Genomic DNA, 7711 nt, shown 5'->3' on the forward strand with positions numbered 1-7711 from the left:
CCGGTAATGATCCTTCCGCAGGTTCACCTACGGAAACCTTGTTACGACTTTTACTTCCTCTACATAGTCAAGTTTGATCGTCTTCTCGGCGCTCCGCCTTGGCCGCGAACGACCCCGGCGGGGCCGATCCGAGGACCTCACTAAACCATCCAATCGGTAGTAGCGACGGGCGGTGTGTACAAAGGACAGGGACTTAATCAACGCGAGCTTATGACCCGCGCTTACTGGGAATTCCTCGTTCACGGGAAATAGTTGCAATCCCCGATCCCCATCACGAGCGGGCTTCAGCGGGTTACCCGCGCCTCTCGGCGGAGGGTAGACACACGCTGATCCGCTCAGTGTGGCGCGCGTGCAGCCCCGGACATCTAAGGGCATCACAGACCTGTTATTGCTCAATCTCGCGTGGCTGAAAGCCACTTGTCCCTCTAAGAAGTCGGACGCCGACCGCACGGGGCCGCGTAACTAGTTAGCATGCCGGAGTCTCGTTCGTTATCGGAATTAACCAGACAAATCGCTCCACCAACTAATAACGGCCATGGGGACAAGCTTCTCTGGCGTCAGATTGGCTTCCCGCCGACTCTTCACGCGACTGGTCCCCCTCACTAAAATTATACCGGGTAGACGTCAGCGCCACCGTTGCGGTGACGCCACGGATGTTGGCTCTGTCCGCCCCCTCACCGTCAGTGACTGAGGCCCATACACACACACACACACACACACACACACACACACACACACACACTGCACTTGCTCCGCAGCTTCACAACATCCCCTCCCATCTTTGGGCTGACGGGAAATAGGATGTAGGTCTCATACGTAATTGTGAGCCCGTCATCATTACCCCGAAATCCGACTTCCGTCCCCACCAACATCAGTACCCTTTGAAACCGGAAGCGGTTAATGGCATCTGCCCTGTATTCAATGCCTTGCGTGTCAAGGGCATAATTGTCCCTTGCCCCACCTCCCCGGTTTCCACTCCCATCTTTCCCGTGAAGAAGATACGCCCACCCGGACAGCCCACTGAATGGAGGTTCGTTCAAGACCTTCAGGCAGTAAATGCAGCTGTCAGGGCCCGCACGCCCTGCGTCCCCAATCCCTACACCCTTATGTCTCAGGTTCCCCCTTCTGCACGGCGGTTTACCGTTGTGGACCTTGCCAACGCTTTCTTCAGCATCCCTGTTCATCCTGACGGCCAGTTCTGGTTTGCGTTCCTATTTGACGGTCGGCCTTACACATGGACAAGGCTGTGTCAGGGCTATTGTGAAAGCCCCACGATCTACAACGGGGCGCTTCGAGACAGCCTTAGCACACTTACGCTGACGCGCGGCTCAACCCTATGGCAGTACGTCGACGACCTCCTGCTTTGTGCCCCCACCACAACGCAGTGCAGCCGTGACTCGGTCTCTCTCTTACGCCATCTGGCCCAAGAAGGTCACCAAGCTACTCTCTCCAAACTCCAATTTTGTCAACAACACGTCACTTTCCTCGGACACACGGTCCTATAACTCTAACCCGAACGCGTCTCTGGAAAAAACACACTGTCCCCTTTTGTCTTTTTTTTCTTTTTTTCTCCCCCTTTCTGTTTTTTTCCGTCTATGGGGAGGGCGCGCGTTTGCCGGATGTCGCGTCACGTTTCCCGTGACAACGGCGTGGGGGGCCGCCAATTCCGGAGAGCGTGACATCTACCGGAAGTGGTGTCATATTTCCCAGTATATATTTAGAGGCGGAGCCTCATTCTCTCTTTTCGACGGAGTCCGGCACAGAGCTACGTCGCCCGCTGTTCGGTGAGTTGGATTAATGTTGGCTATTTTTTCGATTGTTAATTTGATTTTTACGAGCCTTAGAAGGCCACCGAGATGCCGCCCGGTCGTGAAAAGTCTAAGCCCTCGCCTGAAGAAGGTGGCCGCCATCTAAACATCTTGTTGATGGACAGTGTACAAGGTTAATTCCAATTTATTTGGGAATGCGGATTTAAATTTCTAACCTATTGTAAACGTTTGAACTACAAACGTTTGGACTGACACAGATTTACTATCTGTCGCAATTGTTGAGATTTAGCGGCGTTGTGAACGCCAACCATAAATGACGAGATGACACAAATGTTCGTTGACAATGTATTTCCTCCTGTACACAAGCTAACATTAGCTGTTTCCAAACTGTACATGAGCTAACATAAGCTGGTCGTTTGGTTGACTGATACACGGCTAGCTGTACACACAGCTTGATGAACAACAGCGTGGTGAATGACGTGATGCTGACCACAGCTGTGGGACCATACACTGGCTGTACACGTGCTGTACACGTGCAGTACTGAGCTGTGATGATGCTGGTTCTACAACGTTTCCACTTTATCGCATTTAAATTAACCGTTTCCACTTTATCGCATTTAATTAACTCTTGTATTTTTCGTGGAGCTCAACTCCATGCAACCATGTGCTTCGTTTATTTACACCGTTCAGAATCGCCTGCGCTGCATGACGACGTCATCTATGCACCTCATATTACTGAGATTGGTGCCTCCATGGCTCCACCTGCTGGCCAGGTGGTCATACAATCATCCAATCTACTGTACATAACGTACACCTATTATGCCAGCGCCTGACGAGTGGCCGGATGGGGGGTACCCTTTCCCCTGGCTTAACCCCAATCTTAACCTCAAACCCGAATTCTGCCAGGTAACCCTAGTTGTGGCTTGAACCCTGGAAAGGTAACAAGAAGCCCTAGTTGAGGTTTTAACCCTTGAGGGATAAGATAGAAAAAGACACACAATTTTTTTTTCTTTAAATGGCGGGGGGGAACGAGAAGACCGCCTATTCTGTCCTACGTATTTGTGTCCATGTATAGACAGGCGGACAGATAGCCAACATGAAGAATCCCAAAGAAATACAGAGTCCCAGTCCAAGTTGAGGAACTTTACTGAAGAACTTTGAGAATTCAAACCTTTTTGTAAAACTGTATAGGGGGGCAATACAGAGAAAGAATGTTTCAATAAACATTGCATAAATTATAAAATGTTATCACATGTCTATGACATAACTACATAACATATGTAAATAACTGCACATGACTGCATGTAAATAATAATTTAGGCTACATAACTGCATGTAAATAGCTGCACATAACCTAGGAATGACGAAATCACACATGAATTATGAATGACTTATGAACTAATTGCAAATAATGTACATATGACATAGATCTACTACTTTCGGCTGCTCCCGTTAGGGGTCGCCACAGCGGATCATCCGTTTCCATTTCTTCCTGTCTTCTGCATCTTCCTCTGTCACACCAGCCACCTGCATGTCTTCCCTCACCACATCCATAAACCTCCTCTTTGGCCTTCCTCTTCTTCTCTTCCCTGGCAGCTCCATAATCAGCATCTCTCCTCCACACATGTCCAAGCCATCTCAATCTTGCCTCTCTTGCTTTGTCTCCAAACCGTCCGACTTGAGCGGTCCCTCTAATATAATCGTGCCTAATCCTGTGCTTCTTCGTCACTCCCAGTGAAAACCTTAGCGTCTTCAACTCTGCCACCTCCAGCTCCGCCTCCTGCTGTCTTTTCGTCAGTGCCACTGTCTCCAAACCATACAACGTAGCTGGTCTCACAACCATCTTGTAAACCTTCCCTTTAACACTTGCTGGCACCCTTCTGTCGCAAATCACTCCTGACACTCTTCTCCGCCCTACCTGCACTCTCTTCTTCACCTCTCTCCTGCACTCCCCGTTACTTTGGACTGTTGACCCCAAGTATTTAAAGTCATATGCCTTCGTCACCTCCACTCCTGACCATTCCACTGTCTTCCCTCTCTTTCACACACAGGTATTCCGTCTTGCTCCTACTGACTTTCATTCCTCTTCTCTCCAGTGCATACCTCCACATCTCCAGGCTCTCCTCCACCTGCACCCTACTCTCGCTACAGATCACAATGTCATCCGCGAACATCATCGTCCATGGAGACTCCTGCCTGATCTCATCCGTCAACCTGTCCATCACCATTGCAAACAAGAAGGGGCTCAGAGCCGATCCTTGATGTAATCCCACCTCCACCTTGAACCCATCTGTCACCTCGCCACTGTCACACTTCCACGTGCATATCCTGCACCACTCCTACATACTTCTCGGCAACTCCCGGCTTCCTCATACAATACCACATCTCCTCTCTCGGCACCCTGGCTTATGCGTTCTCTAAATCTACAAAGACACAATGTAGCTCCTTCTGGCCTTCTCTATACTTCTCCATCAACACTCTCAAAGCAAACATCGCATCTGTGGTGCTCTTTCGTGGCATGAAACCATACTGCCGCTCGCTAATCGTCACCTCTCCTCCTCTTAACCTAGCTTCGATTACTCTTTCCCAAATCTTCATGCTGTGGCTGATCAACTTTATACCTCTGTAGTTGCTACAGTTCTGCACATCGCCCTGGTTCTTGAAAATCGGTACCGGTATGCTTCTTCTCCACTCCTCAGGCATCCTCTCCCTTTCCAAGATTGAGTTAAACAATCTAGTTAAAAACCCCACTGCCATCTCTCCTAAACATCTCCATGCCTCCACAGGTATGTCATCAGGACCAACTGCCTTGCCACTCTTCATCCTCTTCATAGCTGCCCTCACGTCCTCCTTGCTAATCCACTGCACTTCCTGATTCACTATCCCCACATCATCCAACCTGCTCTCTCTCTCTCATTTTCTTCATTCATCAGCCCCCCAATGTACTCCTTCCACCTTCTCAGCACACTCTCTTCGCTCGTCAGCACATTTCCATCTCTATCCTTCATCACCCTAAGCTGCTGCACATCCTTTGCAGCTCGGTCCCTCTGTCTAGCCAATCGGTACAAGTCCTTTTCTCCTTCCTTAGTGTCTAACCTGTCATACAACTCACCATACGCCTTTTGCCTTTGCCACCTCTCTTAGCTTTACGCTGTGTCTCCTTGTACTCCTGTCTACTTTCTTCATCTCTCTGACTATCCCATTTCTTCTTTGCCAACCTCTTCTTCTGTATACTTTGCTGTACTTCCTCACTCCACCACCAAGTCTCCTTGTCTTCCTTCCTCTGTCCTGCCGACACACCAAGTACCTTCCTAGCTGTCTCCCTCACTATTTCTGCAGTGGTTGCCCAGCCGTCCGGCAACTCTCCACTATCCACCCAGTGCCTGTCTTAACCCCTGCCTGAACTCCACACAACAGTTTTCCTTCTTCAACTTCCACCATTTGATCTTCGGCTCTGCCTTCACTCGCTTCCTCTTCTTGCTCCTCTAAAGTCAAGTTTTATTTTTATTTCAGTGAACTGAAACGTTTTTTTTTTCATCTCTTTTCACACCTGGTTTTAGTTCAGTTTTAGTGAACTACAATAACCTTGAGCTGGATCATGATCTGCTATTATAGACCATACTATACTGGTCTATCTGGGACTGCATCGTAGGTGAGGTCTGTTTGGGTCCTGCTCAAGTCCCACAGTGTCTATAGAGAGAAGAAGATGACAGTTAAGATACAAATGGGTCACTTCCATCAGCCTCCACTGATTCCCAGGGCAAATTAGCATGCTTTTTAACAAAAGCTATCGCCGCATGCTACCCCAAAAATGAAAACGCGCACGCAGAGCAACAGCCTACTTAGCAAGCTGGCTAACGTTGATTAGGTAAAAGCTAACTTACACAGCGACGCTCAGCTTTACTTGTAACTTAACACAACAAAACAACAAAACGTCTAGTGCAGCAGCACGTCTAGTACTGTTACCTCTCCAGCGTCGCGGCTCCGAACCGTAGTTGGAAGCCTCTGGTGGGTGTCTCGCTAGTCTATTTAGCTTAGCCTGGCTCGTAGCTGGTAACAACTTCATAAAGAGTCCGGACCAACTCTGCAGTGGAGAACGGGCCGGCCACTGCACTGCACTGCAGTCCCATTTAACACACGGCAGCCTCCCTCCCTCCCTCCCCGTGATGCATACAAATCATCACTGGTAACGGTGGCTACCTTCCTATCTGTCGGCAAACTAGCGTCTCCGCGGCTGCGGCTACAAACAGAAAATACACAGACACACACACACACACACACACACGGCTGCGTCTACATCACCCCCCCCCCCCACACACACAATACCCACTAAGCCCTCTCCTTAAAGGGGCAAGGCACAGCTTGCATCAAAACGTATATGATTAATACTCACACTTTATTAATCTTGTAGGATGTGCCAGTGCTGCCGTGTCCAGGCTGTCCGCGCGCGTTGTTTGTGGCGCTTGCTTGACAGTACAACTTCCGGGTCAGCAAAAACGACTGTAACAAGGGTGTACCGGGGGTCGCTGCTCAACACACACAGTCCGCACAACAGTCGCAAATAAATGACTGACATCATTTTTTATTTTTGTTTTGTTTTTGTTTGTTTTTGGGGGGAGGCAGGGGCTTCATATGTAATGGCTCCTCCCAGTGTAACGGGGCCAAATGGGTTGACATAAAATTAACATGATGATATTTTGACGTGGTCAAATAATGGACTTCTCAGCAAACCTTTCAGAGTTAACAAGCAAGCTTTTGATGACCGCAAGCCAAGCTAGTCATAACAGTCACAAATTCGTTTTGGTCTCAGCTTGATCCTTTTCTTGGCCACAGAAGCGACCTTATCTATTTGCCTACTCTTTACCCTCATGGTGGGAAATAGCATGTTGTCTAATCAACTTCTCTCGTAACGTCCCCATCACCTTGCACCGCATCCCCGCTATCTGTAACAGATATGCCCGTTTTTAACGTGTTCAATAGCCCACAACATAACCAAAACATCGACATTTCAGTTGCATCGTGGGTAACATGCAAATGAACTTGGAGCAGGAACACTCTAGTTGAATTCGCCACACTGCCTCCTTCCTTGAAAGACCAACGTCCCGTTGGCCTAACCCAAATCCCATGTGGATGGGTCCATCCACCATGAGGGTTTCTTCCGCCGAGCAGCTCTCCCATCCCGGGCTGCTCCTTGCCGCGGGCTGCTGATGGATGACGGGGGCGGCTCTGCATCCGCTGGGTCTGAGCCCCCACCGTCGACGTCGACGTCACCGCTGTTTCCATTCCTGGCCAGGGAGGGCAGCTCTGTAAACCCAGTGTCCCCGCCCCCTCCCTGGCCCAAAACAAGGTGCTCTAATGGTAGCTCCTTGCTGACATCCAGGGAGGTTGGCTTTGATCCAGCAGTGTCCTTACCCCCTCCCTGGACCCCGGTAGCCTGGTCTGTACTAAGTAAGGTGCGAGGCGATCTTGGTGAAGGATGACTATCCGAGGGCGGCTGTGGAGCTTCACTCTATAGATGACCTCTGAGATCCTCTTCAGGATGAGGCAGGGCCCCTCCCAGTTGCTGTTCAGCTTTGGGGACCGTCCCTTCGTTCGCCGTGGGTTATACACCCATACGTTGTCCCCCTGCTGGTACTCTTTGCGGTGGCAACGTACATCATAGGCTCTCTTCTGCCTTTCCCCTGCAGAAGCCATATTCTCTGGAGCCTGCTGATGAGGAGCCTCCATCCGGTCCTGTAGTGCGTCTACATAGTCCTGGCCCGGCGGCACTCGTACTGGTGGGTTTGGCGGCTTGCCAAAGACCAGATCCACAGGCGTCTGTAGCTCCCGAGCAAACATCAGTGCAGCTGGTTGTAGTGATATAACGCCATGTATATCCACTGGAACTACACTAGGTGTTATGTACTACCCGGACTGTTATTATGGTTACACCACTACCACGT

This window comes from Lampris incognitus, unplaced genomic scaffold (assembly GCF_029633865.1).
Source record: "Lampris incognitus isolate fLamInc1 unplaced genomic scaffold, fLamInc1.hap2 scaffold_48, whole genome shotgun sequence".
Lineage (NCBI taxonomy): Eukaryota > Metazoa > Chordata > Actinopteri > Lampriformes > Lampridae > Lampris > Lampris incognitus.